This window comes from Crocodylus porosus, unplaced genomic scaffold, assembly GCF_001723895.1.
Source record: "Crocodylus porosus isolate Cpor-Errol unplaced genomic scaffold, CroPor_comp1, whole genome shotgun sequence".
Taxonomy (NCBI): Eukaryota; Metazoa; Chordata; order Crocodylia; family Crocodylidae; genus Crocodylus; species Crocodylus porosus.
In genome coordinates, this window is record NW_017728925.1 from 6,373,305 (window position 1) to 6,386,615 (window position 13,311).

Below are 13,311 nucleotides of genomic sequence, written 5' to 3' on the forward strand. Positions count from 1 at the left end.
GCGACACCTGCATCCATTGCCTTTGTGACCTGATCATAAAAGGCAATCAGGTTGGTCTGACATGACCTGCCCCTAATGAAACCGTGCTGGTTGCCCTTGAGCATCATCCCTGAAGCCGGTCCATCACAGATGTGCTCCTTGAGGATCTTCTCAAAATACATTCAAAATAAACCCCGTTTTAAGTCTGATAACCTTTATTTTTTGTTATTGTATTTTTTGATAGCTTTTTTGGGGGAATTTAGCACTGGTGAAAGATACAGGGATGAAAATGGAGAGTGGAACTCAATATACTAAGTATAGTTTTGAGCAGTGACAATGCAGACTTCCATATACTCCTCCTCCACCCTCATTTGGAGTGAGAAAATTGAGCAGACAATCCCCATTCCTGCAATTCAGGCTTTGGCTTCTATATTGATCTCAACAAAGCTGCCAATTGGCAGCAGTTCCTGTGGTAGCTTTGTAAAATGAATGCTTAGCTGTTGGGTTGGGATTCATGGTAGCACATTATTTCATATAAGGCCATCAGACATTATTTGACAAGTCTAGTAATCTTGGCCATTCTCTTGAAGAAGAGAAACCATGCGTAAGATTAGACATCTGTGGCATATTTTGAACATCATAAAAGGTCCAGATCATTAAAAATATGAAAGTATCACAATTTAATGAAATTTTTAGTCTTTAGTACCTGCTTGGAGTGGGCTTCAATGGCAAAGTTCATTTCTCTGGTAAATAATACTATGTCCCATTAGTATTTAAATACTAATATTTGGAATGAGAAAGACAAACCAGTTCTGATAGAATAAGAACCAAGAGAAAACTCCTCTTTATTTCAACTGAAAAGATTTTGATGTCTCATTAACCTTGTAACAGCATTTTTATAGAAAAATCTTAAAATGTATAGAAAATATCTAACTTTTAAAAATAGGTTTCTAGGAACACACTATAACAATTAGTGGAGTATATGTATCAGTGCTACATAATTCTAGGACAAGTTAGAGAAATGCGCCACCACTACAACCACCATCAACAACAACTGTTGAAAGCAGATCTTTCTTGACCTTGCACAGGACCCTGTTGGTTCCACCCCATTAATATTCTACAGGACTTTTCCATAAGGAAATGTTTTGTTTCCATTTTCATTCATCCCTCCTTTTCATTTCCTCACTCTGTTTGGAACCTGAAGTGGCAAAGTATTGAAAGAATGACAAGTTGTAATATTTCCAGCCCATCTTTTGTACCCTCCGGAGTTTTATATTCTCTTGAGATTCTGATTCAACATCCATCATTTTGTGCTTTGTCACATTCATCAGTTTAATGGCTTGCAGAGTGCCTGAACCTTCATTACTGGAGAGATAACAAGTTTTCAAACTTCAGAAAGTTTAATTTTGCATGCAGCTGCATTGACACAATACTGTGCAGTGGTACCATTGGGCACCTGGAGTATCATTTTAGCCAATGACAATAAAGTAAATTAATCTTAATCCCAGTTCTCTACAACACTAATAGCTGTCCATATAAATGCCTTCATTTTTCGAGTGGGCATGTAGGACTTCAGAATCAATAGTGTGGTGTTTTGCATCAGGTATAAGTGAAAGGCTTCCAATCATCACTGAAGAATAAGGTAGTCAGTCTAGAGAAGTAAGTGCCATTTTCAATAGTGACCTTAATTGCAGGGAAGAATGGGTAAAGCCAAAGACCTTTTCAGAGTTTTGACTAGGAGTTGCCACTGGGCATGTCTACACCAGGACTGCACCCAACTGCGCAGTTGTTAAAGCAAGTACTAAATGACTGCACAGTAGCCACTGTTACTGTGCAGTCCTGGTGGTGCCCGGGTCATTTCTGACCCTACTGAACAGTAGCACTGGCATCACAGTTTATGCCCACTGATCTTACATTGCCATAGTGATGAGCTACATCACCATAGCTTGTCACTACACTGACGAAGCATCTCATGTAGACGCGCCCATTGGTTGGTAACCAGTGGTAGAGCTTGATTTATAACATATTTGCACATTAAGGCAGATGAAGATGTCACTCATTTAATTGTGGCTTTTGCACAAAGATAGTAGCAAGTAGTGTGGAAAAAGCAATTGCTTTCTTAGTTCTTACTTCACTGTATTAATTTAATGCAGTGACATTACAGAAGATCACCGGGGATCAGTTTCTAATGAGAAAAAAAAGGTCTTTAGCTTGGGTTGCCCTCAGATTGAGTTTGTTTTTTGCTTTTTTCCTTTCTTTCCTTTTTGTCTCCCACTCTTCTATTCCATGCACTTTCCCCACCCTCGTTTGTTTGGTTTGTTTTGATTTTTTTTACTGTATTTGAGGAATCTTTGTTCCACTCCACAGCTTAGGAGGTATGAGAGGAATGTTTTGATTTCATCGTCCTGGCAGCACTTTCCTTACATAAATCAATTAATTCCTTCACCTTCTGGCAGTGTAATACCTGGGGAGAAAAAGGAGCTATACTTCATCTGAGCAAGGGGGGCCCAAGGAGGTGAAGCTCTAGCAGTGTTTTTGTTATGATGTAATGGGGAACGACCAACCCAATCATGAAGTCTTTCAAGAGCTGGAGCACATCACCACATGACTGAGAGGGAGTAGCTATAGATGGGTTGACCCTCTTGAAATATAGGTACAGCTACTCCTCACTTAACGGTATAGTTATGTTCTTGAAAAATGTGACTTCAAGCGAAACAATGTTAAGCAAATCCAATTACATCACAGTACGTGCCTACTAGGAGGCGGCGGCCAAACAGCGTTATATCCAAACATTGTGCAACTTAAAATGAGTATGTTCTCTAATAGATCAGTGACATAATAACGAAACAACATTAACTGGAATAGCATTAAGCGAGGAGTACCTGTAGGAGGATTTAAAGGTATACCTTACGCCAAACACTAAGACCACTGCACATGTGCTGGTGTGTTTTGCATTTCCAGGACTGTGTGACTGTAGAAGACCAGGACACAGCCCACTTGGCAGAGGCTAACACAGATACGTGTGATCCTTCCACTCCACACTCATAGGAGTCAACAAGGAACACAATTGAAGCGGACCAACAGCCCCCTGTTTTCTGTCCTTCCTGCCATATCAGCAGTGGTTTGCAGCGGCAAGTTTGAGATAGATGTGTTTGACTTCTCAGCTCTGCTATCATTCTCAACCTGTCCTCGGACTCCATTCATTTTGTCAAATGCTGTGAAGTGGCTTCATGTTATTTCTCTTGGCAGAGTTTATTGAGAGGATCCCTGGGGTCGTATGAAGCCCTATAATTAAAAAGGCCTTAGTGGAACTGGGAGTCCAAGCCAGGGTACAGTTGTAGAGTGCATAAGTGACTTTTGTGGTGGACTTCACTATCAGCCTCTTGGAAAGAAGGATAATAGTTCATGAGTGAGGAAATCAGAGTTCATCAAGAAAGCTGTGAAGATGTGTTGGCCATGAGATTGAGAATGGTGTAGGGAGATAAACCTGTCTTGGGGTAGAGGGCCAGTATGTGGGAAATCGTTTAGCTTCAATCTACCATTTGTAGATGGATGGACCAAGCCATACAATTTGGATCAGGATCTGAGGTTTACTGGATGTTGCATTCAGGGCTTTGAGTTAGCCCCTGTGTTTGATTTAGCAGACATAGGTAGGGCCTTATCAGCGTAGCTAAATTCAGATCTGTCTCTGAAGGTTTGGGTGATCTGGACCAGACATTCTGGTGTTTTTCAAAAGCCATTCAAGTGAAAGCATGGAATATCCTGCAGAGACACATTTTCCCCTAGACTCTGTCTTTTGGCTTTTGTGCTGCTGAATGAAACACATTATCTTTATCCTAATCAATTTGTTTAGCACTTTTTTCATTATTATCTTCCTCAGTGGCAGAACAGCACAGGTTTCCCTTCTCTGCTTCTGTAAGAACCAGTCTGAGTAGAAGCTTGGTTCTGGAAAAAATATTTGGATGTGCTTAGTTTTTTTCATTTTCAAAAGCCATGGGACCCTCTAGTGAAGCCTGATCCAGTCCAGAGGTCATTTTGCTTTAATTTTTCAAGGTTTTTCTGGATCCCTGTGCACTCCTGTGTTTCTTCTATCCCATTCTGTCCCTTCATGTATGCCGGTATGCCAGCACAGCACCTATGCTTCCGGCTTTCAGAGAAGCTCACAAAGCTCTTCTACTGTAATGCCACACCATACTGAGTCAGCCTTCAGGATAGCTGAGAGAGCGGTACAGAAAGCCTCCCCCAGCTCTTTACTTTCCATGCTGCCCTGGACAGCTCCAGAACTCCTCTGAGTCAAACACCAGACAGAGAAGTATGGAAGACAACCCAACTTCTCTTGCCTGCCTATTGGCTATACGGTCCCCACCTCCAGAGTGGCATGTCAGATGCAATGGGGTTTTTTCCCCTTTTTTTATTGTGTGTAAATTGAATTATTCCTGTGGAAAGGTGCCAGATTGACGGCTCTGAACATCAATGCCCTCCATGTATTCCCGAAACAGGTATAGAAGTGGTAGATGATACACAGCTCCCACCTTCAGTACGAATGTATATACATCTTCCCAGTAGAGCAAATTTTAACAAGGCTTAGACTAGTTCTGTCTCCATAGTTTGCATAGTCCTTGACCTCTCTCTTGCGATTGCCAGTGGGACAGTGACTAATTAATAGCAACTACATCACTCTGCTTCACATGCCCATTTCAATGCAACGTGTCTACTAAAAAAACATATCCATCTGTAAAAAAAAGCCTCTTCTCCATCACCCACCCCTTTTTTTTAATCTTCTGATGGTTTGGCTGTCCAGCACTGATGGAAAGTCAGCTTCTCTGTCATTTAATTTAAATATAATTTTTCCATCTGAGAGTCTTTGCGGGTTAACAACTTTGTGCACCCTGGGCCTCATTTTGAGATGCAAGAGCACACATTAACATCAGTAGGGGCTACTGATGCTTAGCTCCTCTGCAAAGCCTGATCTTATAAAATTGAGACCTTTGGTGAAAATAAGGGGCTGCTTGCAGTATTCTCGGCAGAGACTGAATATGAGCATGGAGTAAGTAAAGCAGAGGCCATGTGATACGGCTCCCAGTGAAACTCTAGAAATAATCACCCAATATTTCAGAAACAAAAAAAGCTCAGAGCAGTTCTTCAGTTAAGTTGAGTGGACTGTCTGAGAAAGAAGGTTGGCTATCTTCCCCTTTCTCTCCCAGTAACTTGTAGTAGCCTGTATTATCCTAACAATCAGATAAACAGATTTGTTGGCAAAATAGTAATTTCCAGATTTCTTTCCTCAGCATTTGACCCCAAGCCAGAAATCCTGGAGATTTTATAATCTTCTGATGAGACAGTTTTGGACTCCATCTCATTTCATCCGGGATAGCAGTCACCCTCTTAGTTTATTCCTGAGTTTAGTCTACTCGTTTAGTCTCCTGGATTTTTATCTGCTGTTTCAAACATTATATTTGCTATTAAATTTTTAAAGCAGTTTGGAAATTCTTTAGACAAAATGTCAAGAAGTGGTTAAAATAATACTTTGCAACTCTATAGCAAATTCCATCAGAGGATCTCATATCTCTGTGCAGTCAGTTAATCTGTGCAATAGTCTGGTGAGGTAAGCAAATATTATTAACCTTGCTAAATGAGAAAGGAAAGCAAGGCACAGTGTGGTTTTAACTTCCCTGTATTATACAGCACGTTTGTAGGTAAGCTGGGAATAGAGCCCTGGCCCCTTGAATCCCAGATACGTGCTTTATCCCCAATACAGTAATAAGATAATAAGGATCCAGATTTTTAACTACAACTTATTGCCAAAGTTCAGTTAAAGTCAATGGACCTGAGGATCTGCCCCAGTGATTTTAAATGTTTTGCTTGTTAATATTTTAAATAAGACTAAGAAATGTAGATTTTTAAAGCTGCTTAAAGGTATTTAAATATTCTCTTCCTTTTAGAAATGAATGGGAATGCCCTAGAAAGATTTGTAAATCTGCCCCCTACAGTTCATTGCAATCCTGATCCTGTCACTGGGAACTTTAAAAGGAGTTCATTTGTGCTTTACTTGGTTTGTAGCTAGTTGTGATTACTTCTTTTTTCTCCACTGGCTTACTACCTTCTTTAACTGACTGTTTTCATTTACATAATGGATTTAAACAGAAGTCATTGTTCTAAGTGGTATTTAACTGCGGCTGTATCTGCTTCCTTCCCAGACCTGCCTTCAAAAACTTATCCAGCATCGTTCTCAACTGTATAGTTGGTTCAATTCAAGATATTACCAAATCAACCTTTGCTTCTCACATATTCCTTGGACCATCATGGCTACAGTAGTACTCCAGTCCTCCTCCTTTTGTACCCCAGCAGAAGCAAGGAGTTACTTGCTAATCAGATTTAGTGAGTTGTGGATCTGCTTTAGCTCTGTTGGTTTAAAGAAAAGATGCAATAGGTAGCCAAGATCCCTTTGGAAGTGTTTGCTTTTTTGGAAGGGAGAGAAGGTTCTTGGTACTCACTGGGTACATGTACATGAGATGCTGTACTGCACATTAGACTAATCTAGTAAAGCATCACCATCTACATATGTGCAGCAATTACTGTGCAGTATATTAATTTAATGTGTGTAGATACAGGTTCTAGAAAAATGGTGCATTAACTAACACATGTGTAGATGCTGACTGGAAGTAATTTGCTCCTGGTCAGCCTAGGCAGCAGGGGGCCACAGAGGGCAAGAACACACCCTAATTGCCATGTAGAAGGGAGAGCTGGGCTGGCTCCTGGTCAGCTGCCTCCTAGCCACTTGGAGATTGGGACCCATCCTGATTTCCATGTGGCTGGAAGGCAGCTGCCCACCCAGACAGGACAGCATCCCTCCTGCGCTCGCCCCAGCCAGGCCCAGGGCCAACCCAATTTCCCCCACATCTGGGACAGAGCTACGTGCTGAGCTGAGACATCTCCCCCTTCCCTCCGAAGCCCCCAGGCTGGCACCTGGGAAAGCCTGGAGCTCTCCTGGGATGCTGCAGAACAGGCAGAGCAGGGCAGGAGCAGCCCTGGATTGGGCTGCCTGCATCAGACTCAGTTTGCTCCTCATAGTGGCACACGTGTAGACATGCACCGGGGAGTGCTTTAATGAGCCTGAATTTTTGGCGCAGAAAATTCAGGCACATTAATTGCACATTAATTGCACCCCCCAACTTGATCAAAGAAGAAAGCAATACAAATATCTCTTGCAACAGGACATGATACCCTTTGAGAATGCCTTCTGTGCTCAGCTAGCAAACATTACTTCAAAAATGAATAATGAAATCCATTACCGCTTTCATTGGGCCACAATGCTCCCAAATATATATTTCAAATTATTTTAGGTCATCTACATTGTTTTGGATGGATAGTTTAGATTTCTGTGGAAAAGAAAAGCAGGCACTTCTCAAGTTAGGGTAAAAATCTCTTCTCAGCCCAGGGATTCTTCATCCCTGATGTGGAATAGCGTGTCCCACAGCTGTGCCGCTGAAGTGACTAGATGGATAATCAGGCCTGTACATGTGAAAATTCCAGATTAATTCAGTGAGCTCAATGCTACTATACATATATGTGTTGAAAAACTGAGCTTTACACATGCATGTCACATCAGTGGAAATGTGGTCTTACAGAGGGGCCTGTTGAGAAGTCAGTGGGGTTTTGCCTTTGATTTACTGGAATCAGGATTTCAGGCATCAGGTCCATGATGAACAGACTACCATGAAAAAGCTACCTGTGCTGCCAAAATGAGAGCCACTGACTTAAAAGGGTTTTCTCTCTCTCTTTTTTTTTGGTGTTAGTTTTGATCTAAACTGCTCAGTTACTCTAGCAAATCCACCATAATCCCATTCAAGTCAATGAAGATAGTCTGAATTTATATCGATACAGAAAGTAGAAGTTGTCCCATTAAACTTTCCTTTCCAAATGACATATAATTGAATGTCAATAAATAATTAAATGAATACCTTTACCCCCTTCTTCCTGAATCTACTTCACAGAAGAAGGAAAACATTCAAAGAACATTTAACCTGGCTGGAAATATATTTCATGAGGGGTACTTTGAAGGATCAGCTAACTGAATTCTGAGAAAGTAGGCAGCAATGTGGGAAGGAGATAAAGCTTTCTGCAGAAGAGAAAGGATGGTTTGTTAGTCTAAAATAAAAGCTGGTCACTTTTTACTGCAAATTAGTTTACAAAGTAATGGACAACTTTAAAAATCAACCAATTTTGCTTTGATTGAACTTGGTTGTAATTTTTCATTTTGTGGGGGGAAGCTAATGTAGATTGAAGAGTATATTTAAATTTAGCATGAGGCTGTATTCACTGACTTAAAGTAATGTAATGTGTATATTCATATATGATATGGAACAACTGAGGAAACTGTAACCGGTGAGTCTCTTATCAGGTAATAAAGGAAATATAATACTGGTAGTTAAATTTCTGCTTAGGTTAGCACAGTTATACACTATTTTGAAACCTTGGGCAATAGGCAGTAAAGGATCCTTAACAGCTGAACTTTTATATGCAGTGTGCATAGGCAACTAAGGCAAGATAAATGCTTTAAGTCATGCAACCTCATTTTCAAACAATATGCTCATATAGTACAGGTGGAGAAAGGTTTTAGAAAAAATTCCCAGTAGAATCCCTTTCTGTTAAATTTACTTTGAGCCCAAATCAAGACTTTAGTTGCTGTTTTAAGAGTCAAAAATCCTTGTTCATCATTTTATTTCTCATTATATTACATTTTTGTTGGATCTCTATATTCCTGTATCCTACCAACCACAAGGGTGTCTAAATTCTAGGGATGAGGTCATTTCTCTTGCAGTGTTTTTTGGCCCAACTTGGAGGCAAAATCTCATGAGAAATACAGTTTTTATTAAGTTGCCAAACCCAGTTTACTTTTCAGAGATCTGCCTTATTCAGAAGCAAAATACCTAAACAGTTTGGTTACTTTTTAATTTCAGACCAAACTCTCAGACATTTGACTTTCATTCATCACTGACATGTAGACCTACTGTGGTCCATATTTATTATGCCATTGTTGTTCAGTCCAAAGATTTTCTTGTAGTCTGTTACTTATACGTAAAGCAATGGTCCTGTGTCTGCCTATATTATACCCCCCCCCGCCCCCATCCATCCCACACACAAATTGAAACAGATAACTCTTCATGGGAAACTTCTTCCAGGGATAGACAACTATCCCTGATCTACTGGTGCCACACAATTTGAGTAGAAGGCACTGGATCTTGCCAAGGTTTATATGGACCAACAAGCAAACATTTAAAAGGCAAGTTGATTGAGTGTCAAGGTCCTGATGAGTAAGTTTTGTAAGAAAACCTGAGCATTCATCACACACTATGTTTTAGAATTTAGCTCCATTTGCAAGTCTAGTGTGAATTTCAAGAGAAACTGGATCACGTTTGAAGAAAAGCTAAACCAGACCTGCCCAACTTCTAAGCATCCATGATGACACTAAGATGTGGGGCAAGGTGGGCACACTTGAAGGGAGAGAGAGGCTGCAACTAGATTTAGGCAGACTACAAAAGTGAGCAGATGAGAATAGGACGGGGTTCAACGTAGACAAATGCCGGGTGCTACACCTTGGGAGAAGGAATCCACAGCTCACATACAGGCTGGGGAGTTCCCTCCTTGAAAGCACAGAGGCCGAAAGGGATCTTGGAGTCATTATTGACTCCAAGATGAACATGAGCTGCCAATACCAGACCGCAGCCAGCAAGGCCAGCCATACCTTGTTGTGCATCCAAAGATGCATCTCAAGCCAGCCAAGAGAGGTGATGGTCTCCCTCTATGCGACATTGGTCAGGCCGTAGTTGGAGTACTGCGTCCAGTACTGGGCGCCGCACTTCAAAAGGGATGTGGCCAGCCTGGAGAGGGTTCAGAGGAGGGTCAGCGGCTTGGTGAGAGGGTAGCAGGACAGGCCCTACGAGGAGAGACTGAGGGACCTGAACCTATTCAGCCTCAGCAAGAGGGGGCTGAGGGGGGACCTGGTGGCTGCCTACAAACTCATCATGGGAGATCATCAGCAAATAGGTAGAGCCCTTTTCTCCCCAGCACCACTTGGGGTGATGAGGAGCAATGGTAATAAGCTGATGGAGAATAGGTTTAGGTTAGAGATCAGGAGGCAATATTTTATGGTTAGGGTGGCCAGAATCTGGAACCAAGTTCCCAGGGAAGTGCTCCTCGTCCCTACCTTGGGTAAATTAAAAAAGAGGTTGGATGATCACCTGTCTGGGGTCTTGTGAACCCAGCATTCATTCCTGCCTGTGGCAGGGGATCAGGCTAGATGATCTGTTCAGGTCCCTCCTGAACCTAGCTTCTATGAAACTATGACATGCACCTCTCAGGCCACACCATTGAGGGTCACATGCTGCATGGGCTTGACTAGCATAAGTCCAAGCCCCCTGGGTCGCATGTCACATGGGCACCCAAGACTCAGCCTCAGTTCCTCAGCCTCAGGGTCCCCCAAATATACCATGCCATGCAGAGGCCCCAGGTTGTGGTCTACACCGTACCATACTGTACTGCCTCCTGGGGCAGTGGCAGGAAGTTAGCTGGAGAAGGGAGAAAAATCTTGGAGATCTCAGTTGCTGTTGCTGCAGTTGGAGCAACATGGGGAACAGAGACTAGGTGGAAGCCCAGGAGCCACAAATGAACCCCCTGGAGGCCTTGTGAGATCCTCAGTCCTTTAGTTAGACAGCCTTGATCTAAACCACATTTCCAAGGAACCTGGGTGAAAGTTTGGGATGGAACTCATGTAAGACACTGATTCAAGTTAAGGGTGACTTCCAAGTGGGAAGAAACGTGTACGCATGTTCAATCATTCATATTTTAAATTGAACTTCTATAGTGTCATGCTCAATAGTATTCTGAAGTATTCTCTTCTTCAGAATTCCTATGATGGATTTTAACTAAGCTGAATGCTTGCAAGAATGGAGTTTTTAGAGCAAAGGATCAAAAACTTTTGCATTTTTACATACGCTCTGGGGGTGGGGGAAGTGGCGTTTTAATTAGAGCGGGTCCCAGAGCCACTCTAATTAAAGTACCACAGCGTTTCATATATCAGCATCCCCACACTTCAAAGTGGCAGTGGGGGTACTTGAACTAAACCTCATTTGACAAGCTTTAGTGCTTCCACCGCCATTTTGAAGCACAGAGACACTGATATACAAGACACGGGAGGCTGCTGGAGTGTGATCATTACCATGCTCCAGCAGACTTGATTAATTAAGTTTCCTCTGACTCATAATTACAATGAATCAGAGCAGCCTCTGCATTCTGTACAGGCACCCAGAGGTACTACATTTAATATGCATTAGTAAAAGTGCATTAATGCATGTGTAGACCCACTCATACAGAGTGAAACATTGGCAGGTTTCTGCAGTTTGCTTACAAACAGAAAAAAATGTCAAATCTTGACAGTGGCCATCTACAGACTTACCAGGGGGGACCAGTGGGAAATGGGAGACACCCTGTTCACCCGAGCACCTCCCAGAGTAACAAGGAATAATGGCCATAAGTTGTTAGAGAGTAGGTTCAGGCTGGAGATTAGAAGACACTATTTCACAGTCAGGGCGACTAGGATCTGGAACCAACTTCCAAGGGAAGTGGTGCTGGCTATTACCTTGGGGGTCTTTAAGAGGAGGCTTGACCATTACGTAGCTGGGGTCATATGAGCCCAATATTCTTTCCTGCCCAGGGCAGGGGGTCGGACTTCATGATCTACTTAGGTCCCTTCCAGCCCTACATCTGTGAATCTATGAAATTGATTTATTCACTCCTATTCAATTTAGGAATTACTGGAAGTTTTAGTTGAGATTGTCACTGAATATTTTTAGGTTATAATAAATGCAGATAGTTCAATATAACTTATTGGCCTATCACAAATATCCATTTTAGTGCCTGTTTGTAAAATATGCTCCTTTTTCTCTTGCAAAAATAGCTTTTGATAAAGGACATTATTTTGCTACCCTTTACTTCTCTGTCTGGGATCAGAATGAGATGCAGTCCTCCCAGAAGGTCTGCACATTACTCAAATACTGGCTTATGCAGGGAATAAATGTCAGTCTGCAAAGCATTGTGTTTCATCAGTTGCAAAGCATTTACTTTTACCAAAACGTTGTTTTCCAAAACAGATGCATTTGCTATATTTCTTTCTGTACTTAGGTTTTTCTCCAAGTCTCAGTAGTAAAACTGACTGAAAATGGGATTTCTATTTGAAGGAAATTCCCACATTTCAAAATTTCCTTTTGTCCCAAATGGGAACAGTTGAAGTGTAACTTCTATAAACACCTATTTCAGAAATACCACGTAACCTTATCCAAGCTTTTCTTTTCAGGAAAGCTGAAGTGCTTTGTTGGCCTTTAATATTTCTATTTTTACATATATTATGAGATATGCTATATCATATAGTCAAAATAAAGCACTTTGACCTCAAAATGAGATGTTTCAAATATTCTCATTGAAAATGACAACACAATCAATGTGTTCCTATGTAACAGTTAGATTTCATTGAATTAACATTTTCCACGAGCAAACTGACCAGTTTGAAAATTTTCAACTGCTTCAGTTCAGTTCTCTTTAAACCATACCTGGGCAACATTTCTGTTCACTTCAGTGGAAGTTTGCCAATTAATAAAGCACTGGACTGGGATACAAGAGACTTCCTGGGACAATTGTTCCTGTTACTTGATCTTAAGCAAGTTCATTTCTTTTCCTTAAGTCACTGTTTTCTCCTTTACACCCTTGATGTCTGCATTGTTTGCTACGGACTGTAAACTCCTTGGGATCTGTTTCTCCTTCCCTGCTTGCACAGCATCAAGCATAATGGAAACCCAGTCTCCTTTGGGGCCTCTACTTTAGTTGCTCCTTCAATCCAGATTATGTGTAACAGCAGCCTAATGAGGTGTGCAGATTCAGCTCTTATAGCTCTCTAAAATGGGCATATATTTAAATGCATTCTTTGTCTCTCTCCCCACCATTCCTTAGGTTATAACATCCCTGTATGATTAGATTAGTATTTTGTTTTATTCTGGACTCACTAATTTCTCACTGCCATTAGGAAACATTGTGATGCTTAATTACAGATGTCCATGATGCACTGTGAGGCTCTTTCATGAAAAATGTTCGAGTCTTGCTGGTATTTTACATCATCATCATAATTAGAGCTTATGTGTGCAGAGGGGGGCTTTGGCCTAATTGGAAAGTGCTGAGCATCTGTCACTCTTCCTGACTTTGGTGGGATCTCTTGGGGGTCTGCCATCTCTAAATTTCAGGTGCTCATTATGAACGCCTGAATATGTACTAATTGGCAAGCCA